Source organism: Bos indicus, chromosome 7, assembly GCF_029378745.1.
Source record: "Bos indicus isolate NIAB-ARS_2022 breed Sahiwal x Tharparkar chromosome 7, NIAB-ARS_B.indTharparkar_mat_pri_1.0, whole genome shotgun sequence".
In the NCBI taxonomy this organism is placed as follows: domain Eukaryota; kingdom Metazoa; phylum Chordata; class Mammalia; order Artiodactyla; family Bovidae; genus Bos; species Bos indicus.
In genome coordinates, this window is record NC_091766.1 from 78,935,061 (window position 1) to 78,959,949 (window position 24,889).

Below are 24,889 nucleotides of genomic sequence, written 5' to 3' on the forward strand. Positions count from 1 at the left end.
CCATTATAAAGGAGGTGGAGTGGGGGAGGATCGCTGCTGGCCTTAATTTTCCAAGAACAGGTGAAATACATTCTGTCGTGAATAAAACACCCCGAGCTGTAACTTTTGAGGCTCTTTCACATTTCCACCCCCCTGGCAGAGGCTGTTGTGTTTTGTTACAGCAGCACGAGGAGTTGTTATTAGAGTGTTATGGAAACCAGGTGTTAGAGCTGATTAGTCACTAATCTTCCATCTCTGGGAGCTTGGCTCCAATCTTCTGTTCATCAGAATCATTCTGTCGCGTTAATTTATTCATCCCGGCTCTAAGAACCTTGTCAAATCAACATGGTGGTCTCCGCTGGGTCCCTAATGCACTATAGCCCCGATCACAAACCTACTATATGACACATAATTCAGGATAATTGGCAGTCAGAGCTCAAACAGCCCTGTGATTAAATGGGTATGGAGATTGAAATCGCTTCTCACCTATTAGAAGGGAGTCTCGCTAGGCCAATGGCGTTCTTCAGTGGAGGCTACTGCTAGAAAGGGCTGTGTTACTTTCCCAGCTTTATGTGGTTGGTGATTGATGAGATAACACTTCTTTTTCCTCTTAATATTTTACCTCTCAAAACACAAAATGAGCCACTTAACTTTATATTTCCTTTTTTAGACTCCATCTCAAGTCTTCATTAGTAAATCTTAATGACTGCTAAAATTATAGGAAACCCTTCACTTAGAATAAAAGGGAAATATACCATTCCCCCCCGCCCCATTTTGTGTTGCTTTTGCCAACAGCTCACTTTTGACAACTGACTGTTTATAATGCCACGAAGGGAAGAGTTTGACAAGGTTTTTGATTTTTGACAAGTAATGTGACCAGTTCTATGTGGCTTAAAACAGTTGTTTCTGATGAAAATAATTTAGCACAGCTGGGAGGAATCATTGCATGGTAGTGAAAGCTGCATTTATATTCACTCTGAACCTTGTTTCTTCTGTCTGTGAGGTCTTTAAAATTATAGAAATAATATATGTTTGCAAATTTGGAAGATAGAGACAAATAAGGTGATAAAAATCTGTGCTAGCTCTCTATTCAGGGAGAAAGTATTTGGCATTTATTTTCTTTGGGTCCTTTTGTACATGAAGTAAATCCAAAGTGTGTGTGGATTAGATTAATTAGATTCATGATGTTTCTGTTCTGCCGAGGTTCCTATATTTGCCTTTTAATTTCAACACTTGTTTGTGGTACTCTATTTATTTTCATATATGAAGTAATCACATATGTAAAAAGTCTTGTATGAATCAATCCCCCACCACCACAGAAAATGACCACAGAAAGTTACTTGCTACAACTTGAGATGGAAGTGGTAATACAGTCAAGCCATCTGTAAGTAAACAAACAAACTGGTCTTTTATCAGAAAACTACTTTATAAATTATTGTAGTTTATAGAATCACTCATGATCAGAAGGAGACTTAAAATTTCTAATTTGTTTTTAATACAAAGTAAGGAAGGAAAGCATCTCCAAGTTGTAAAATGTGTAAATTTAGTTTCTGAAAGCTGCAGGTAACAATTAGGGCTCCAGTTGATTATTTTAGAGTTTATAGAATTTTTTTCAAATACATGTTCTAATTTTCACACTGCTAAACCACAGCAACCTTAGATAGTATGGTTATTAATATATTCATGGTGTGTGTGTGTGTTAGTCACTCAGTCATGTCTGACTCTTTGTGACCCCACGGGATGTAGTGCGCCAGGCTTCTCTGTCCATGGAATTCTCCAGGCAAGAATATTCGAGTGAATTGCCATTCCCTTCTCCAGAGGAACTTTCCAACCCAGGGATTGAACCCTGGTCTTCAGCCTCACAGGCAGATTCTTTCCAATTTGAGCTACAGGGAATATTCATGGTATTCTAACATAAATATATATAACAAAATTTAAATGCCCAGTATCCCCTTTTTTTTCCTACTGTTAAAAATAATAGCTTACTAGGTACCTTGTAATACAACTTTTCATTTGTGATTTAGATTATTTGCTTATCATAAATTCTCCAGATTAGAATCTGGTAAAACATACTATTCCTACAAAAGTCTAATATAAAAGGAAAATTATTGTAAATGAACTCAAAATACTTCCAGTATGACAGCCTTCACTCAAACTTTATCCAGATTCTTAGAGGCAAGCTGGCTTTGAAATGTCTTCCATTTGCATAATTATAGCAATTTTACATTTGTATGGCTTTGTGTTATTCTTTTTGGTTAATTGAACTACAGTATCTCGGTTCATACCTCAGATCTTGGAGTTGAAAAGTTATAGATTGCAGGGTAACTTTGTATGCCTTTAGCCCTCAAACAGCAAGGCTGTAAGTGTGAAATGAGGATAATGCTGACTTCCTCAATCTGATGGATGTATTCTATGGATGTCTCCATGGGGTTGTGACAAGTCAGACATGACTGATCAACTGAGCACAGCACAGCAATCACTGATCCAATACGGAATCTATATTTGTTTGGTTCTCATGATGTGATGTAAGCCATGTGCCCAGTGAAATCTCTAAGGATTTATCCTGGTAATTTATTTTTCCTCTTAATACTTTACCTGAGGTTTCTAAGGACTATGGTATTTGGAGAAGAAGCCAGTAGACTAATACATTTTCTAGGTCAAAACCTATAAATATCTTTAAGGTCCACTGGCTTTCTCTTTTCTCCACATGGAGCATCGTGTTTCAGAGGGCCCACTTCACTAAAGCATACCAACCTGGATATGCTCATTGTTCAAAAAGAGATAATTAAGCCAGTGGGCAACACTGTCTCCTTTGTGTTATTATTAGAATTGTGAATATTTTTTGCATAAATTTATTAACTACAAGTGAAATATCAGTTTTCCTTCCATTTTTAAAAATCATATATGAATATACTTAGGTTATTCTTGTTATCCCTTATTGCGTAGCTGGTAAATATGTTCCTTTCTTTGTGTTTTGGGTATATTAGCACAACAATAAATGTTGCTAGGAACATATTGGATTGGCTACAAAGTTTTTTCAAGGGTTTCCATAACATCATGTGGAATATATAAATAATTATGTATATATATTTGATTTCTGTGAATAAGATTGATTGAAGACTATTTCTGGTAATCCCTGAAATGTTGTATCTAGTATTCCATTTTTTCATGTAGACAACTATGTTCTTCCACTTACTTGGATGAGTTTAGATTTCTAAGTCCCCACTCCCTTCTCTATATATCCTGTGTAATACCCTCTCTTTTAGTGTGGGTAGGATCTGATAAATATGATGGTAGTTATCCCCATGTCTATAGGTTATCTTCTATGGCATAGATGAGGGATTTTTTCATATGTAATTAAAGTCCCTAATATGTTGACTAATTTTAAGTATCCGTTCAGTTCAGGCACTCAGTTGTATCTGACTGTTTGCAACCCCATGGACTGCAGCACACCAGGCTTCCCTGTCTGCCAGGAGCCAGAGTGAGGAACTCCGCCCGTGGCAAAGGTCATGAGGAAGGAGGCTCAGCATACGCAAAGGCGGTATCGAGCCTCAGGAGTCCCCCTGGAAATTCTCGAGCACCTACCCCCAAACCAGAGTCTGCCTACTTTACTACTTTGTGCTCTCACCTACACCTCTGACTTTACGGGGGGCTGTCCCCCACCGCCTCTCTCTGAAAAAGAGTTAACTTACAGCTCCAGTTAATACAGTTTCTGGGTGTGACAAGAGTGTTTCAACCTACAAACTCCTTTGGAAGTCCTCTAGCCTGCCTGAACAGGTTCTTCCGGCCACATGTGATTGTTCACAGCCTCCCAACCGTGAGAGGCATGAGATGTTCTAAACTGTCTAAATACAGATTCCTTTGAGCAGTTAAAAGATTGATTAGAAATTGTATTGGTGAAGGGTTTTTCACTTGTTGGGCCAATGTTTGCTGCTAAGTTTCCATATCCCTTACCTACTGTGTTCCTGGGAGAGTATTGGTTAATAGGAATGTAAGTAGTAGCTTTAATGTTTGTAACCTTGGACCCTTGAGTTAATTATTTTCTTGTTATAGCCCACCACACCTTTGCCCTATAGGAATGCAACTTTATCTAATGGTGCATTAGATAAAGTCAGGGTGGTGCCTGACTTTAGAATAATCACTTTTAGAGAAAAATAATTTTTCTGAAGAAAGGGTCATAAAATATTAACAGGCCCCCTGGCCAGAAGATGATGTAAATCACATAAACTTTTGCATATGATAAGTTTGAAAGCCTGGCTTCGATAAGGATCAAGGACTGCTGACCTTCCCCCATTATCCTCTATACACAACTTAAGGTATAAAAACTACTTTGGAAAATAAAGTGCGGGCCTTGCTCACTGAAGCTTGGTCTCCCCATGTCGTCTTTCTCTCACCTTCTGGCTGAATTCCCATCTGGAGTGTGGAGGCTCGTCAAGCCTACTAATTATACCTGGGCTTCTAAGATCTGACCCGGGAGGCCTTAGTGTCTCCCCTTCTTCGGGAGAACAGAAGGACGCCTGCGGCCTACGTAGGTGACGCAAATTCCTTGTCTTGGAATTTTATTAGCTTTCCACGTAAACCAAGTTATTCAGCCTCTTTTCTTCACTGAATTTCTTTGCTGAACTATCCTTATTTAACCACTCTTTATATCTTTAATTCTATCGTATCCTGATCACCGAAGCCGTCTCCCCTTCGAATTACCTGGATCCACCGGGCTGGACCCCGGCACCTGTCCATTACCAACTCCTGGAGTTTACTCAAACTCATGTCCGCTGACTCAGTGATGCCATTCAACCATCTCTTCCTCTGTCGTTCCCTTCTCCTCTTGCCCTCAATCTTTCCCAGCATCAGGGTCTTTCCCAGTGAGTCAGTTCTTTGCATCAGGCAGCCAATGTATTGGAATTTTAGCTTCAGCATCAGTCTTTCCAATGAATATTCAGGAATGATTTCCTTTGGGATTGACTGGTTGGATCTTCTTGAAGTACAGAAGATTCTCAAGTGTTTTCTCCAACACCACAGTTCAAAACCATCAATTCTTTGGTGCACGGCTTTCTTTATAGTCCAACTCTCACATCAATACATGACTACTGGAAAAACTATAGCTTTGACCAGATACACCTTTGTTGGCAAAATAATGTCTCTGCTTTTTAATATTCTATCTATGTTGGTCATAGAATTTCTAACTTAATCAGGTGAAACTTTAAAAAGAAGGCTTAGATATTAGAGATATTGTCCTTCTCATGGATAGAACAAAGTGTCATGGAGAAAGCCAGGTGGCAGGAAACTTCAGGTGACATCTAGGAGCTGAGGGCTTCAGTTCCACAGCCATAAGGAACTGAATTCTTCCAGGAATCAATACATCTGGAGAGGACCCCAAGCCTCAGATGAGATTTCAGGTCCAAACAAGCCCTATCCCACCACCACCACCCCCCCCCCCCCCGCCTGCTTGACTATAATCTTATGAGACCCTGAGTAGAGGACCCAGCTAAGTGATGCCCAGACTCTTGACCCAAACAAACTGTGAAGTAAGAAATGTTTTAAGATATTAAGTTTGTGGTTATGAGTTACACAGTCAAAGAAAACTAGTACAGTTGTCATCTCAGTTCTCCTTCAAGCAATCACATGATAAAAAATTAAATTCAAAACTTGGAACTAAATCATAATAGTTCCCTGCTAAATTTAATGTGTATCCCTAGAAACAAAAGGGTCAAAGACCAAGAAGATAGAAGTTCAGTGAAAGGAACTTTTTTATTCAAAGAGAATTCTTGTGTCGTATGTTTTTTAAAATAGCAGCTAATGTTTTAGGATAAGGTTTTGGTAAACCTCATGGGTGCGTTTTTATTAATTTTATTATTACTTTAAGCTGCACTGGATCTTCATTGGTTTTTTGCATGTGCTTTCTCTATTTGCAGCAAGTGGGGGGCTACTCTTCATTGCTGTGTGCCGGCTTCTCAATGCGGTGGCTTCTCTTGTTGCAGATCGCTGGCTCTAGAGCACACCAGGCTTCAGTAGTTGCAGCACAAGGGCTCAGTAGTTGTGGTTCAGGGGCTCTAGAGTGCAGGCTCAGTAGCTGTGGCACACGGGCTTAGTTGCTCCAGGAATCGTTGTGGACAGGGATCAAACCCATGTCCCCTGCATTGGTAGGCAGATTCTTACTCACTTTGCCAAGAAGTGATGTGAAGTGAAGTTGCTCAGTCATGTCCGACTCTTTGCAACCCCATGGACTGTAGCCTACCAGGCTTCTCAGACCATGGGATTTTCCAGGCAAGAGTACTGGAATGGGTTGCCATTTCCTTCTCCAGGGGATCTTCCCGACCCAGGGATCAAACCCGGGTCTCCCGCATTGTAGGCAGACGCTTTACCCTCTAAGCCACCAGGGAAGCCAATCCCATGGACAAAGCATGATGAGCTACAGTCCACAGGGTCACAAAAAGCGAGACATGACTGAGTGACTGATGGTGCATGCACAGATGGCTTCACAGGTTTGAAAGGAAACATTTCATTTTCAAGAAAAGTTCTTCAGTAGCTCTCATTGTTAAAATTGGATTTTATGGTTTTATGTCCATCATTCAGGGGTCTACCCTAGGTGTAACCCCACTGGTATTCACTGCTTCTTCCTCCTCCCTCTCATCTTCATGGGGGCAGCACTTATCAACCATGGTGGCTTTTCTGCTGGGTCCAGATTGCAGCACCAGAGCCCATTCAACTCAGTGATCCGTAGAGCTACTACCCACAGGTTGGTGTTAGTAAAAGACAGGAAAACTATTTTGTTGTTGAATTGCCTGTCTCTTGACCGTGATGAGTGAGAACCTTGAGATCTCAATAGGAGAAGGGAATTCTGCACGTGCCCACAGCTAAACAGGGGCAGAAGTAGAAACTGATTTTCCAGACCTGTAGCCCAGCATACTGGTGGCTCAAATGATAAAGAATCTGCCTGAAGTGCAGGGGGCCTATGTTCAATCCCTGGGTCAGGAAAATCCACTGGAGAAGGGAATGGCTACCCACTCCAGTATTCCTGCTTGGAGATTTCTGTGAACGGAGGAGCCTGGCGAGCTATAGTCCATGGGGTTGTAAAGAGTCAGATATGACTGAGAGACTAACACTTTCATACCTTTATTAGAAAAAACCATATATAAAGTATGGTATGTATCATAGAAGTGAAATAGGATAGTGAAGAAGGAAACCAATTCCCTTTTGTTGGTTTTGAGCCTTCCCACCATGGCTGGAAAATCTCAAGGTATTAACCCTTAACTGAGATGCAATAGGGAATGATGATTTCTGACTCTCTTGTTTGTACAAATATAGAGCTTTATTCATGAAAGTAGTGGGTGGTGATGTTCCTTGTACCTGTCTGACATTCTGGATTGTTGAAGAAAGAAAGGTGGACAGTGTTGTAGGACATAAATACCCGCAGTGGCTGTGAGGGGGAAGGCAGTAAAGGCACCTACAGGATCTATGGGGTCTAGTCCTCTCTTTGTGCAAGTTTGATATCAGTGATGGAAAACACCTGCATTTGAATCTGCATTGCTGCCACAACGTAGAAACACCGACTGAGCACTTTTCTCTCAAAGGAGAAAATCATGCTGGTGAGGGGAGGAGTGTAGAAAATATCTAATATATCTTGTTCACAAAAAGTGTCATTTTAGTGTCAGTTCCTATTTCTTTTAAAGCCATTAAAACCCTTACATTGAAGTTGGAGTCAGGAAAGACAGACATCATGATACAATTTGTTCCTGACACCTTGGGGTACATTTGTAGCATTGCACCCCTGGGAAATCACTGTAGGTGTGCAGTTCCTGCGACTGTTAAATGGAAGTGTGAATCTGATTCCCCACGTACACCCAGCAAACTTACGCAGAAGATACCTTTGTTTTCTTAAGCATTTCAACTTATTGTAAGTAAAGCCTGTGAATTCTTTCCTTGGTACATAGCCTGGGGAGTATCTCTACCACACAGCTAATATCAGATGGAAGGTGTGTGGTGGGGGAGACAAGACCCAAAAACTTTCTTCTCAAACATGGATAGGACTTCTCTATTTCTGCATAAAAATTACTCTAACCCTGGGCAGAGTCACAGACCCAGGAGAGGTATAGCTATTTGCAGATGTGGGCTTAACTTTTAAAGTTCAGACTGTCATTTTGAGCCTATTTGGGATGTTATAGATGACAATATCTGTAAAAATAACTTTTGACCTTGCCAGTCAAGATCAGCAGTAACAACAAAGATGATGGTGAAAATTGCCATTTACTGAATGTTTACATTATTAAAATACCTTTCAAGGACCCTCACAGAGTATGTTTATTTAGAGCTTATTTGACAGAAATTGTGTAGTGTACTTTACAGGCATCCTTCTTTGTCCTAGCAATGAATGTTTCTGATTTTTTTCTTTTTGGATGAGGAAACAAAATCACAAAAGTGAGACATGTCGCCCAAGATGACTAGCATATCCAGAAGCCAGCTACAGGTCTGTCTCATTTCAAGCCCAAGTTCTTTGCATGACATCTCTAGGTAAGAACAAGTCACTGCTAAAGAGGCCTCATTCCTTCTGGGCCGAGTCAAAGGTTATTGACCAGAGATAACTTCCCTGGTGATAAGGCCATCAGCTTCCCAGGTGGCGCTAGTGGTAAAAAACCTGCCTGCCAGTGCGGGAGACATAAGAGACCAGGCTTCAGTCCCTGAGTTGGGTAGATCTCCTGGAGAAGTACACAGCAACCCACTTCGTATTCTTGCCTTCTCCCACTCCAGTATTCTGTTCTTCCGTGGAGAGAGAAGCCTGGCGGGCTGTAGTCCTTAGGGTCACAAAGAGTCAAACATGACAGCACACACTCTCTAGTCATGAGGCCATAGCAGCTTCTTCCTACCCCAACCCCACACCTCTGCTATAGTTGGACAAAAGATACTGAACTCATGGGAGAAGCCACTTCCCTGGAGACTTCTCAAACCGATATGTACCAGTGTTTATTCTAAAACATATCAGACTGATTTGACTCACAACCACTGAATTCATCATAAATAATAGAAGATGACACGTGAAGCAAACACCCCTTTCTTCCCAAAGTCTCTGAATTTCGTCTACTTTGACATGACCCACTTTAGGTAAGATTTCCACTAATGAACACTTAAGCTAGTTTCTGATTTCTAAATGTACATTAAAGCTCATCTAATGCAAAATTAACCTATCTTTATTACTGGAACTGTAGACTATTAAGATAGCATGCAGAGTTACTGAATTATAAATTTGGAAGAGATTTCTGTGTGAGGCACCTGTGACTTGAAGAAAGCTGTTCACCTTCTTCTGAAATTGAGTTTTGAGTCCAGGATTCATGAAACTGGGAAGGAATGGAGAAGGTGGGACAGGGAGCACCCCTTTGAAGGTCACATACTTCAATTTTGGTCCCAGGACAAACCCAATTTAGCAGGGATCATTATTCCTGGGAAGTACTGACATTTGCAACACAGGTATAAAAATAGTATTGCACCATAAATGTTAGCTGTGGTAAGCACCTCCTTTGCAATTTCTTATTCATCCTCAGGAAACGCCCGAAGATGAGTATTATTTTCATCTCCATTGTTTGGCTGGGGACACTGGGTTTAAAAATCTTTATTTGTAAACAGTATGTCATAGACCAAGCAGTGAGGTCTGTTAATTGCTAAATATCATGCTCTTATCTACAAGGCTATACTCCCACCCCTTATCTTCTAAAAGAGTTTAACCCCTATAGAGAATACTGGCAGCCTATGTGGGCTTATGATATACGTATGCTGATCCAAGAAATTATAAAAATGGAATAAACACCAAGAGCAGCCAATGGCATGGATGGAAAAAGTCAGTAAAGACAATCTCAGCAGAAAAAGTCCCCCTGCTATAGAAGAGCTTCATCAGTTCAGTTCCTACATTTGATGTATTAGCTGTGTCCTTGTGTTCTAATTTACATTTTAACAGGAGTTTTTAGTGTCTTATCTGGGAGTGGTGACGTATTAAGGCATTATTAGCTGTTCATAGCCAAAGTTAATGTGTCCAGTTTGTTCTCAGTTACCTACAAGCGATTTGAGGGAACTGGTCTTTCAGACAGAAAAGGTGGGAGCTTTTATTGAGTATATATTATGAGACAGGAATAAAGTAGATCAGGGATCTGCAAATTATTTCTTTAAGTAAGGACTTTGTGGGCAAAACTGTCTCTATTGCAACTACTCAACTCAGCATTTGGGGCATGAAGGTGGTTACAGATGATAGGAAAAGGAATGATGTGTTCTGATAAAACTTTAGTTAGAAAATTCAAGCTGCAGACCTGTTTCTGGGCTTCCTAGATGGCTCTGCAGGCTTTGCCTGCAGTTTTGGATCTCACAAGATGAGGGTTTGATCCCTGTGTTGGGAAGATCCCCTGAAGGAGGGCATGGCAACCCACTCCAGTATTCTTGCCTGGAGAATCCCATGGACAGAGGAGCCTGGCGGGCTACAGTCCATCGGGCTGCAAAGAGTTGGACACTGAAGTAACTTAGCACAGCACACACACTATCATCTATACCTTCACGTACTCCTCATTCCTTCCACACAATTATTATTCATTTACAGTTTTTAATGTAACATATATATATGTGTGAAAATTTTAACTGTGAAATTCTAACGAATGTATATAACTGTGTAACTCTTATACCTTTCATGTCTATGACATATTTTGCCATGTTTCTCAAGAAACATTGATTGATTGTATCAATCAGTCTTATTGATTCTGGGTCCTGAATGCCAAGGTTGGTAGTAAGTGTTGGGATATCCCCCATGGAGTCACCAAAGAATGGGAGCACTTGCTTCTTTTTCTCTTGTTCTACTAGAGATGGACATTACTGTGACCATTTTTACTAGTGATCTTTGGAAAAGCCAAGGTATATAAAAGCATAGAGATGATATAACCTGACAGAAAGACACAGTTAATAAGTGGCAAAACCAGGCCACAAACCCATATCCATCTCATTCCAAAGCTTGGGTTTCTTCTGCAGTGTGGTTTGCTAGAGACCAATCCATCACTTGTTTCTGGAACAGAAGCTAGCACATAGTATATGCTCAGTCAACATTTGTTAAAAGAATGGGAAAGAGGGTCAATCTTTGGAGGATACAGAAATTGGATGGCAAGGGTCAGTGACCTTAATAGTTTGCCAGATGCTAGCAGAACTCAGAATATTGATGCTTTGTGAGCAAAACCAGCTGCTCATTGTAAACTATACTTTCCCTGCAACCCTAGGCTGTACAGAACATGAACCGGGGAAATGGATAGACTGTGTCCTGGGATTTATCTGGCAAGTAATTCAGTACTGTGTGCTCTATAAGAACAGATGAATATCTTTCCATATCATAAGTCAGGCAACCTCAACCCAATGATCTGGATGCCTTTCAAATAGTGACATCAGTTTGGATATACTCCATGTCCTCTTTCTGTATTCTCTGCTATAAAATGGACTTTTGTTAAGCATTTGCTTCTTCCTGGAGTATGATATATCTATACTTAAACTTATATCTACATCTGTATATGTCTGTACCTCTGTATGTGTATGAATGTGAGAGAGAGACTGACTTTGAGATAAAAAAGGAAAATGAGAGAAAGAGGAGCAAGGAGGGAGAAAGAAAAGAGAACAAGTAAAGAAGCAGGAAAAACAGAGACTTGTAGGAGTCTGAGAAGGGAGTTGTTCATATTGGCATATTCTGCGATGATTGAAATTATTGTCGTGGAGATGATCTAGACTGGAGACCACAAAGTCTACTTCCCAGAAGCCAAGCACGTAACATCACAGGTGACATGAGCTGATTGAGGACATGGGGAACCCGGAGCACATGCATTTTCTAAAAAGGACCATCCCTCTGCAACTCTGTTAATTACACCACAAGCCATAGAGGTTCAGTGTTGTGTATGCACCTAATTTTCTAATGAAAACCCAGCTATCCAGATGTTCAGATGAAATAGCCTACTTTCTGAAAGTTGTCCAATATATTTTCAACAATTGCATACATTTTTCACACGGTTTACAGAGCCTGCCTCTCGCTGGTCGAGGGTAATGCTCTGAAAAGAGGGTTAGCCTGTGAGCAGCCAACTGACGACCCCTGATGATCTGGGTGTGACCCACCTCTTCTTCCAAGTCCTCCACTTGACACCAGAGCTATGATGGCAATCCAGCTTGAAGAAAGTCCCACAGTGAAGTGGCAGAGTTAAAAACTCACATTTAGAGGACTTCTCTTTTTTACATTTTCTTTAAAAACAAACACAAAAGCAAGTTTTGGGTAATCAAATTTTGCTGAAAGGGTCCAGGGAGGAGATCCAAAACAACATCTTATTCTGCGTCCCTCACTTTGCGAGAAAAATCACCCCCCACATTTCAAAGAGGGGGGACAGGGCGTCACTACCTGTCCCATCCCAGCTGTGCCATTGATCATCCGCCACCAGCCTTGTAGCACACACAGTTGAATTGCTTTTCCCTGAGGGAAGCAATGCCTCCAGGTGTGCTAATAATAAAATTAATAGCTTAGAGAAACTGCTTGCTACAGCAACAGCGGCGGGAGAAAGGCAGGATCGATTTCAGTGTTTAACTGTCCTAATTCCATAGTGTATACCCCACCTCAGCCCCTGGTGAGCTGCGCTGGGTCTCACGGTTAATCAATAGATGCCTGATTTAAAACAAAGAACCGGTTTCAAGATGAGAAGTCTTTGTGAATAAAAAGATGTATGGTGAAACTGTCAGCATTCTTCCATTCCCATCTTAACCCTGCAGCTCCAAGGGCAGTCACTAGCGGATATGAAAGGAAAAAAATCATGTGCATTGTCTCCCCTTCTGCCTATAAACAAAAGAAGGAAACCAACTAGGCTGTGCTGCTGCTGATGGCATCACATAAATAAGAATTTATTGAGTTGCTCTGTGTTTAAAGGACTGTGAACATAAAGACGTGTGAATACTATCAGCTGCACCGAGAGTAATATGTTTCTGCTCTAATCGGCCTGCTATCTGGTGGTTCAATTTATACCTTCTTTCGTAGCTGGCGTTCTCATCTTTTCCCCGGAGGGAAGGATCAATTTTGCGATCAACTCCTTGGCTGCTGCTGGAGTTTCCCTGTCCGTTCAATCTCCAGGCCGAGCACTCTCAAAGCTCTTAATCCCTATTTCTCCATCTCCTCTCAAGCACCAAATCTGCCTTCCATCTACATGACAGTGACCTCGGGGCTACCCTCTTCCACTTCCAGACACGGTGAAGGGCAGGGAGCCTGGCGTGCTGCAGTCCATGGGATCACAGAGTCAGGCACGACTTAGCAACCAAACAACAAGGGAGTCCCCTCTTTCTCTGTGTAACCTTTCTCAGCATCTGCTGTTATTTCTGCTGTCCTGTCTGCCTCTTCCAAGCCATGTTCTCTCCCTCACTTCACATTTTCTCCTTTTTGTGAAATAAGCTGTTTGAGGACAGCAAGGAAAGCCTTAGGTCCTTTTGATGTATGTTTCTCAACTGGCCTCAAATAAGTCCTTGTGTTATAACATGAGCTCCTAGGAAGAAAAGATTGCATTATTTTCTTGCCAATTTATTGTTTTAAATGCTGATGTTTTTTGTGGGTTTTGTTTCTGTTTTATTTTTGTTTTAGGGAGCCCTAAAAATAGCCCCATCCCCATTTTGTTCATAGTGTGTAATTGCACTCGGACTGAAGTGTAAACCTTTCTGTACCACCAAGTAAGGAGGAGGATAGACTGACTGGTCGAGTAAGGGCTGGTCCTCTGGAGTACTTCTTTGCAAGGCTGGTTTACGTCAAGCCCCATTTCTCTCACCACCCACTGCCTCCTATGATGATGAGCCAACCAAAGAAAAAGATTGAATCTTTTCTCTAATTCAAAGAAAATAAAGCAGAAATGCCTTCCCACACCCCTCCATCCCCCACCTTTTTTCCCCTTTTGTGTGAATTCTCCAAAGGCAAAGCATTTAATTTGAAACTAAAAACTGCAATTAAATTTGATTGTTTTTTTTTTTTTTTTCATATTTATTTTTTTTACGGTGATGGTGGGAGTTGATTCTCAGTATGGTTTCTTTTCAACTCATTTTCCCAGCATGAGAGACCGTTCCATATTAGTGCAGTCTGAGTGGAGCCTTTCGCCTTTCAGTTACCCTTATGTGTGTCACTATCTTATTACATTAAGTTCTCCTTTTTTTGTTGTCTATCTAACTCCCTCCCTTCTCCTCTCTCTTTCTCTCTGTCCTTCTTTGGGCAGAAGAGGTCCAAGGATGATGTCAGAGATGCTTTTCTGGAATTTTCTCTCTGAGAAAACTGTTTTCTAAATTCATATAAGAAGTAGGAGTGGGGAAGTGTTATGTAGAACTGTGATCTAAGAATAACACTTCCACCAATATATAGGATCTTATGGACATTTAAAGCTCCCTTTTTTGTATTTTTGTGTTTAATTAGAAGTCTTATTTTCAATGATGCCAAGCTATGGGAGGCCTTGCATGAGAATGAGTAAATGAGACCATGCAAGTAAAGCAGCCACTTCTCTCTGTAGTCTACGTTTGAGAGATTTACCACATTGAGAAAGGGTATACATTTTCCCTTTAAAATCCAAAGATTTATAAAATTAAAGAATATTGCATTTGTTAGATTATAAAACTGACTGGCAAACAAAACCAATTGCATTTACACGGTCTAAGAACTCAGAAAATGGAGGAAGGGACTGAGTTCCAAGATGTATGCACATTCTATCCCAAAGGAGTCCTGAAACAAACAGGATATTCCAGGGAAAGAGGCAGGAATGGGAAAGAAGAATCCGGAACATTGTACCCAGGGTGCCATTAGCTTGCCTGCCAACTTCATTCCTTCCTTGCCAGTGGTTTTCAGTTTCTTCCAAACTTTCTTTTCCTCTCTTATGGTAGAAGACTTAGTGATACAGGATTTTCCTGAAAAAAAAAAAAAAAAAGACTCATTTTCTAGCCAGATTTATTAGAAAGTAACTATGGCTTAAAGTTAGAAATATCTGTATGTAGCAGATCAAGTTCACGGGACCTGAATTTTGTTCCCAATAGCATCATATTCAAATAAAGGTAAAACTGTTATTATATGCCAAGCATTTGATTGGAATTATATTGCCTTTTAAAGATGTAATGCTAGGTGAATGAAAAAGAAAAAGGAAAAGACCAACTTTAATGACCTTCATTTTACATCCTGAAAATGAATGATAATAACCAGAAAATAGAGAAGTTCCAGTGAGTTAGGGTTCATAAATATTAAATGTAATGGAGGAAAATCACAGATTTTTAAGAAATTAACTTGAACAAATGGTGGTTTTAGTTACGATGTTGTCATTTTGAGGAATGGTCATTAGCACTGTGGATTGTAATGGGCATGAGCTTACAGTATAGAAAGAATGCCTTCTGATTAACTCGGAATTTTTTCCTGATGCTTCAGCCAGTTTACAACTGTACTGTATATCTCTTCATTTTGCGCTTGTGATTGGCTCCAAGGGCTCTTTGTTTAGAGATGCGTGTGCTCTATTTTCATGATTAAGCTTTTTATGATTAGTCTCCATTTTCTGTTTTGTCTTAACTTTTACTTGGAATAATATGCAATGCCTTGGAAAACTGATTGGCTGGCGGATGTAATTGAGTTCAGATGCGGTTTCCTTTCTCTCCCCACTGTTTCTGGTCCCGTCTCTGTTCTGAGTTGTTTCTGACTGCCTGGAGAACAGCTTTCAGAGCTGCTGTTTAGCATTTTCTCACAGTACTGGTTTCTTGCACAACCTGACTGTAATTGACTTCAAGACAGTTGTTGGGAGCACAGAGAGGGCCCCCACAGTCTCATACTGAACCCATTTCCTTTAACACACACTTATATATGCCCAACAGTCACTCTTGAGGGCAGCAGTTAAAGATGTAGGGTTTATTGACATTTTATGAAAAGAACTATCACATAACAAAACTCCCTGAACAATTTGGTAATGATTTGTTGGGTTCCCCAAGTTTCCTCTCTTTGAAGCTGTCTTGGCCACATAAACTTTTAAACCCCTCCAGCATCACCAGCATCTCGTAGCCTCTTCCCTACTTTCCTCCTCAGATCTGCCCTTCCTTGCCTCTTCTTTTGTGAGTCTACTTTGCTCTGGACGTGCCCAGTTTTCATTCCTACCTCCTCATTTTGCTCAGCAAAGAACCTACCTTCTCCAGGAGGGCACTCACTATTCTCTGCTGGGGAAGTGAAGGGATTTTAAATAACTAACCATGAACCATGGTTAATTATGTTTCTTAACACATTAAAATGAAACTTGCACTGATGTTTAAGTATACTAGGGGAGAAAGCAATGCTTATTCTTCATTTGCTGGTTTGAATAATCATGTCCACAGTGAAATTCATTCACCTGCTCTTCTTTTAAAGAAGAAGAATTCTCCATCTTGACATGCATATTCTAAGCAATGACTCCACCATCCTCCCAGGCAAACAGGCCTAGCTCAAGGGAGTACCAAACCCTATCACTCTTGCTTTGGGTCAGGATATCCCTGAGGTGTAGGGGCTTCCCCGGTGGCTCGATGATAAAAATCCCACCTGCCAGTGCAGGAGTCATGGGTTCGATCCCTGGGTTGGGAAGATCTCCTGGAAAAGGAAGTGGCAACTCACTCCAGTTTTCTTGCCTGGAGAACACCACGGATAGAGTGGCCTGGTGGGCTACAATCCATGGGGTCACAAAAGGGACTTAGTGACTAAACGACAACATCCCTTAGGTGTAACTTGTACTCTGGAGGTGCCTGGGAAGGTGAGGATGAAGCTGATCCCTGTGGCCTTTGCCTGACTTCACTCACTCCCCTTTTTTTTTCTCCATTATGCCCTGACAGGTCTCCAATGGGAGAGCATCCTTGATAAATCTTGCACATGAATCTTCTTCTCAGGCTTTACTTCCCAGGAACTTAAGCCCAGACAAATCCTATGAGGCATTATTATCCATATTTTATGGATGATAAACCTAGGGGATGGTGATGAGGCTTAATTTGCCAAATGTCACACACATCCTATGGGAGGAGCTAGCAGCAGACTCTGGGCCAATCCAAATGAAAACGTGTCCCTTTCACCATACACTGTCCCCTCCCTGTGCTGCTTGAATCATCTTCCAAAGTGCAGTCTTGACATCGCATGACTGCTGGGAATCTGGCTCTTCTGTTCCCTACATTCCTTGTCTCGGCTACCACTCCCTCACAGTCTGTACCTAACAGAACGTCCCGGCTTTGATCCCCACTTTATCACTTCTGATCCCTTTCTGCCCAGGTTTTCAGGACTGCTCAGTGCTCATCACATATGCTTTCAGGTTGATTGCAATCTGTGCCTCTTTTTGTCATACCAGTTTCTCCCTGCAATACTTTTCCTTTTCCCTATGCTTCAAGAACTGACTCCACACTCCCCTTGGTGGCAGAGCTTAACTATCACCACTTTTATGAAGTGTTAGGATCTCCCAAACTGAAGCAACACTTTTCTCCCTTGAACTAGTATAGGAATTCATAAATTTATTTCATTTCATCTGGATCAGGAAGAAGGCAAAGTTCTCTGCATTTGAAGAAAGTAGTTTAAAAGTTCTCTTTAAAAATGATTAAAAAAAAAAAAGTAAAAACAGGGATCATTGATTAATTTTCTTTCTTAATTTTCCCTTTTTATACTTTCTTGTATTTTCTAAAATAAATAAAAGTGTTGCTTCTGTAGGTCAAACTCTCTTATATAAAGAAGGGAAAAGAGAGAGAGAAAGGTAAAGGGAAAAAATGATAATGAGAAAGAAGAGAAAAAATGGGGAGAAAGATGGTGGGGGGGAGAAAAAGTTTAGTTGAGCCATAAAAAAATGTGAGGATTTATTTATAAAATCCAGAAAAAGAGAATCTGTCATTCTTAAATAATCATGGGAAGAGGTTCATGTCTACAGTGAGGAGTGAGTGGATAATGTAAAGTTTTTACATCCCAGTGTTTTTTTTCTTTTTGCTGTAGATGTTACATTCTCTGTATTTGCTGTTCTTCAAGATTAGTATAAGGACTTAGAAAACAAGTGGTGATTGACTGGAACTAAAAGAAGTAAGAAGTAATGGCCTGAAACGTGTGTGTGTGTGTGGGTGAGGGGGGAGGGTAAGTTAGATAATAGAAAATAAAATTAATGGTAGGTCAATTAGACAACAGAATAATTTCCCATGGAAAATAATTGAAGCAATAGCATACAAGCTATTCAGAATGAGAAGAGATAAATCAGTGAGAAAATTAATGTGGACAAACCACAGAGGAGCGAGATGGACCAGAGGTGAGAAAATCCGCCAGGCTTTCCAGATGAAATGAGTGCACAGATTTCCTGGAGCAGATGCCAGAAGATTCTTGCCCCTCACTGCAGGGATTAGAAACGCATGGACATCCTCAGCGGAATCCCATTTAGGATTGCCGATCTTAATTCTAGAATTCAGAGGGGCCACTTTTCCAGCATTGGGCACCATATGCTGCAGTGATAGAAGTTCCTAGCGTGCCAGGGCCATGGAAGCCTGGGGTCCTCGTTTGAGGGCATTACTTCAGAGAGAATGGGACAGTCACCCAGGGAGAACTAGATCTCCTTCACATGAGATGCCTAATTGCTGGAAACTTTCTTCAGAATCTCAAACATTGTTCCAAGTAGAGCTTTCAGTAACCCTGTTTGCGCTGCACACATAATCAACTGTGATCTGAACAACAGAACCCCTGCATATCTTACGGGTGAAGGCTGGGAGCTTCCTCCTCAGAAAGATCTGAGAGCTGATCCAAGGACTAGTTGTTGGTCTTTAACCTCTCACTCATATCTAAGAGACTTAGTCTTTTCATCTGTTAAATGGAGAAAATTGTATGTTTTCTCTGCCACTTTGGTATGGTGATGAAACAGTAAGGAAGTCATACAGGGCCTGGTATGTAGGTATCTTTGCACTAAATGTATTTCCTTCTTTTGCTTCCAATGCCAATTATTCCTCTTTCTAGTTTCTACCCCTACATTAAATATAAATGTTGATCTTCCATTGTTGTATCAGATTTATCTACAGATATAGCCTCCTTTTGAATTGCAAAGTGTTATAGAGGATGGGTAAGAATTTTTTTTTAATCATCCTCCACAAACCTCTCATCTAAGATGCCATATTAGTTTTCTACCACTGCTTAAAATTATCACAAATTTAGGACCTTAGGACACTACCTACTAATTATTTCACAGTTGCCATGGGTCAGTTGTCTGAGTACAGTGTAGTTAAGTAAGGTTATCTGTGTTTAGAGTCTCACATGGCTGAAATCAAAGTGTCACCAGGGTGTATTTGATTCTGGAACTCAGAGCAAGAGTTCACTTCCAAGCTCATCCAAGTGGTTGGTGGAATTTAGTTCCTTATAAAGTTTCCATTTCCTTGGCGCCTGGCCCACCTCATCTCAAGCTAATGACAGTGTCTTGAATCCTGCTCGTGTTTTGAGTCTCTCCAGCTTCTCTTCTTCCACTTCTTTGACTTTCTCTTCTGCTCTCTGTCAAGAGAAGCTCTGCTTTAAAAGCCTCATATGATTACATTGGACCTACCTGGATAATCCAAAATAGTCTTGCTATTTTAAGGTCAAATGATGAGTAATCTTAACTACTCAGTAATCTTGATTACTCAGTTCAGTCACTCAGTCATGTCTGACTCTTTGCTACCCCATGAACTGCATCTCACCAGGCCTCCCTGTCCATCACCAACTCCCAGAGTTTACTCAAACTCATGTTATTGAGTCAGTGATGCCATCCAACCATCTTATCCTCTGTCGTCCCCTTCTCCTCCCGCCTTCAATCTTTCCCAGCATCAGGGTCTTTTCCACTGAGTCAGTTCTTCGCATCAGGTGGCCAAAGTATTGGAGCTTCAGCTTTAACATCAGTCCTTCCAATGAATATTCAGGACTGAATTCCTTTATGATGGACTTGTTGGATCTCCTTGCAGTCCAAGGGATTCTCAAGAGTCTTCTCCAACACCACAGTTCAAAAGCATCAATTCTTCAGCTCTCAGTTTTCTTTATAGTCCAACTCTCACATCCATACATGACTACTGGGAAAACTATAGTTTTGACTAGACGGACCTTTGTTGGCAAAGTAATGTCTCTGCTTTTGAATATGCTATCTAGGTTGGTCATAACTTTCCTTCCAAGGAGTAGGCGTCTTTTAATTTCATGGCTGCAGTCACCATTTGCAGTGATTTTGGAGCCCCCCAAAATAAAACTGGCCACTATTTCCACTGTTTCCCCATCTATTTGCCGTGAAGTGATGGGACCGGATGCCATGATCTTAGTTTTCTGAATGTTGAGCTTTAAGCCAACTTTTTCACTCTCCTCTTTTCACTTTCATCAAGAGCCTCTTTAGTTGTTCTTCGCTTTGTGCCATAAGGATGATGTCATCTGCATATCTGAGGTTATTGATATTTCTCCCATCCATCTTGATTCCAGCTTGTGTTTCATCCAGCCCAGCGTTTCTCATGATGAAGTTTCTCATAACTTATATACACTGTATATAAGTTAAATAAGCAGGGTGACAATATACAGCCTTGAGGTACTCCTTTCCTTATTGGGAACCAGTCTGTTGTTCCATGTCCAGTTCTAACTTGTTTCCTGACCTGCATACAGATTTCTCAAGAGGCAGGACAAGTGGTCTGGTATTCCCATTTCTTTAAGAATTAGCCTATGAGATGAGTGCAATTGTGCGGTAGTTTGAGCATTTTTTGGCATTGCCTTTCTTTGGGATTGGAATGAAAACCCCATGTCCAAGGTCAGGAGCGATGGCTGTGCTTTGCTGGAGTGGCTGTGAGCAGATCCCCCTCATTCCAAGGTCAGAGAAACGCCAGCAAGACGATAGGCACTGGCGTGGTGGCTGCACAGTACTGGAGCAGCTGTGAGGAGATGCCCTATGTCCAAGGGCAAAGGAGAAGCCCCAGCAAGACCATAGGAGGGGCAAATTCACATTTAGAATCAAACCCCATTCCCGCCAGAGATGCTCAGAGGGCTCAAACAAACCTTGTGTGCACCAGGTCCTAGGGACCCCACAGAGACTGAGACAGAACTGTGATTGTCTCTTGAGGAGGTACGGGTCAGAAGTGGACTGCTGCAGGGGTAGGGGCTCTGGGTGCAACAGACTTGGGTATGGCATAAGCCCTCCTGGAGGAGGTCGCCAGTAGCCCCACCATAGAGCTGCTAGAACTTACATGGGACTGGGAAATAGACTCTTGGAGGGCACAAACAGAACCTTGTGCACCAGGACCCAGGAGAAAGGAGCAGTGACCCCATAAGAGACTGACCCACACGTGCCTGGGAGTGTCCAGGAGTCTCCAGCAGAGGCGTGGGTCGGTGGTGGCCTGCTGCAGGGCTAGGGTCACTGAGTGTAGCAGTATATGCATGGGATCTTTTGAAGGAGGTCCCCCTCTGTTACCTCCACCATAGTTTGGCCCCAGGTAAGTAGCAGGGAGGGAACACAGCTCCACCCATCAACTGAAAATTGGATTAAAGATTTACTGAGCATGGCCCATCAGAACAAGACCCAGTTTCCCCCTCAGTCAGTCTCTCCTATGAGGAAGCTTCCATAAGCCTCTTATCCTTCTCCATCAGAGGGCAGACAGGCTGAAAACAAAAATCACAGAAAACTAATTACATGTGCAGAGCTCCTTTTCCCACATAACATTCATTGGTATGACACCTATGTGTAAAGGTTATGGGCAGCAAAATTCTGCCCACAGCAGATGTTTACCCAACCCAAAATTCAGTCTCAAACTTTGTCTTACTCAAAACTGAACTCCTCATTATTCCTGATACCTTCAAAAATGTTTCTGCTTTTGTGGTCTATGTTTCTTCTTCTCCTGGCCCCTTTTATCACGGTACCTATGGCATCTTTTTATTTCTCTGCCTGCCTAATCTTACTATGAAAGGTTCCATGTGGGTAGACAATATAGTTGTTAGCTTTGGGATCCTCAAAGCCTGTCACAGTTCTTGATACAGTGCTTGAGGAGTGAATGTTCTAATCCATACTGGAGAGACCTGGGCATGCCTGAAATCCCATGACAGATTATTTAAGCAGATTATGGATCATGAGCAAACACCTTTTTTAGCTTTGGCCATTGAGTTATCTTACATCTATGTGTCACTTAATCTATTTAGATGACAGTTTTTCTCTTCTGTAAAATGAGGTATTAAAATAAGTTGATATTTAGCAATCTTTTCATTATAATCACAGACTTATTTTTATCAGTGGACTTAGGTTTAAAAATATATTGAATACCAAGGTATATTTATTCAGTAGTAAATAAATTCTCCCCATGCTTATCTGTCAAAATCATGTGTTAAAGTACATATTGTCAAAACCACTTGATTAGCAGTGACTGTAACTAATGTTACTGTGACCTGATATAATTATTGCCACATCAAAAAAAAAAAAAAGAATCATCATCTTGAAGGAATAAGTAAGGTGTAAGCAAGGGCACTAGAGGAAAGTTTCAAATAAGGTAATTTTGTATTAGAAATTGAAAGTATATGTCAGGATATTGGTAATTAGATTATAATATTAAAAAAAAAAAAAAACTCAAATGATTTTGAAGCCCCCCTGGGAACTTGCAATATCTGATGGTTTGATCAGATTGAATGATTTGATGGTTTGATGTTGAATGATCTTAAAGTTTATTCCAGTGCTGTTTTATTCTGCCTTCTCTTCTGTCTTGGTGGGATATTGGTGGGACTTCTCCATGGTTTGGGGATCTTTGCAGTATTACACATAGTTGGTGCAGTGTTGAATTCAGATCCATCAAGGAAGTTCACAAACACATGGGGTTAGGCTGAAGCAGGACAGAGAACACACAGGCCAGCTACTGAGCTCCCACCAAATATTCTCTTAAGAGATACAGACCTGGTGATATCAGATCTTGTGATCTTACAGTGAGTTGGAAATCTGGATTTTATTTATGTTACAAAAGGACTGTGTTTTTAAATATCATCAAGGAACATAAGGAACTCAGCTTTTTAAAATCCTGTATGAACCATAAAAATATATATCTACAGGCCAAGTGAGGTCCATGCACTGCCATTTTGCAGTCAGACATGGCATTAGATGGTTGCGGCCCCACAGGCCCAGCAATTCTTTCAAGCTTTCTCTGGGCCGGGTTTTCTTTTCCATCACTGGCCAGTCCACTCTATGGTACTTTCATTTCGCTACAGTGAAACAAGGTAGCATGCACGAGGGTTCTTTCTAACGTGCAAAGTGACTACTGAGGGGTATACGTATTTAAGTTTTTCATTGTGTGTAAGAAGGAAGTAATGTAGTTTTAAATTTGGAGTCAACCTATGAGAGATACATTCTAAGGAAGGACCTAAGATACGTCTAAGGGTGTGTGTGTGTGTGTGTGTGTGTGTGTGTGTGTGTGAGTGAATGCACTCACATGCAAATGAGAGAGAGAAGGGTGAGGAAAGAGAAAGAAATGATTTGATATGCAAGTTATGCTATGTCGTCTCTAATATTCATGGCAAGTAAACATTCATTCATTGCAACAATGTGATAGAAACTGATGGAGCTTAATGCCTGCTTAAGCATTCTAAGCTAATAGTAGATGGTTGAGTCTTTAGAAGCTTCAAGTAAAACACTCTGAGGTACCACATCCTGGGGAGAAAGGAATTGAATAGCCTCATAAATTTGAACTGCTAACTTAGAAGTGAGAAGTGCTATCGAATAAATAACCCAGGCATGCACCGAAGAACACTAGAACCACATGGACATAATTAATATTTTCTTAGGGCACAGAGAATGTGCGTATTACCTTCAGATTTAGATTGCCAAGTCCATTTATTTTGGTATAGTGGCATGAATTAGAAATCTTTTAAACATTTTCATTTAAGAAAATGTAAAGTTAACAGGGATTTGGCTTAGCTTCACTTAATAAGACTAGTGTTGTTTTAGCCGAGTGAATGAGGACTTCCATATTTTCCCATGTCTGGGTTTGCCTGTATTTCTGAGGTAGCTCTCTGCCCAAGAACATTGCTCCTGACATGCAAACACACATCGGATCATACCAACAGTTAGTGGAACATGTTACCTCTTTCTTACATTTTAGAAGCTGTTTCATTTTTGCTTTTTTGTTCTTTTCATATCAGTGGTTAGAATGAGAACAGATCTGCTCCATGGAGGTTTCTCTCAGCCTTGGGTAGGAGGGAACAGTGAATATGGTAGTTCCTAGCTTTCTGGGAAAGACAGCTAGAAGACTCAGGAAGCCACACTTGTTCCACAAAAGTTTCTTCCCAACTCCTCATGTTTCTTCTTGTTCGGTTCTCAGTAGGCCTTCATACTGTCTTAGCACCTTGGGCAAGTCTTCCTTAAGTCCTTCAAGTTTCCTTTTCCTTATGTGTCAATTGAGAATAACCGTAATACTCTACTTCATAGGACTGTTATGAGGAATAGATGAGGGCATGCGAGTGAAAAGCACAGCTTTCTTGGAAGATAGAAAGCACTCAATAAGTGTTAGTTATTTTTGGTAATGTTGTTATTCCTCACTTTATATTGACTAAGTAGTTGAAGTTTCTAATTTAAGGCAGCTAATGATTTGTTTTTATAGCATTTCTTGCTTTGGTAATCCACTTGTTTTCCTCATATAATTCACACAATTCTGTTGAAATGCCAGAATTTGAAATTTGCTTTCTTCAGGGCTAATTCCAACTGCTAAAAAGAGAAAGAGGGGAAAAAAAAAAAAAAAAAAATATATATATATATATATATATATATATATATATATATATATTTGGGGGAATAATGCCTAATACTAATAGGCCTCAATAAATGTATTATTCTCTTATTAAATTATATCAGCTGTTAGTGGCCACTGAATTAGCATAGTATTTAGTCACATACAACTTTTTGCCTTATATTTTGCCTACCTGGTATATTGTAAACTTCTG

General features: G+C 40.8%; 1 protein-coding gene across 3 annotated transcripts in view; it reads left to right on the forward strand.

Annotated features, from left to right (window-relative positions):
* LOC139184221 (teneurin-2-like) overlaps positions 1-24,889 on the forward strand; it is a 451,142-nt gene that overhangs the window by 232,446 nt on the left and 193,807 nt on the right. The gene's annotated exons all lie outside the window — the stretch shown is intronic.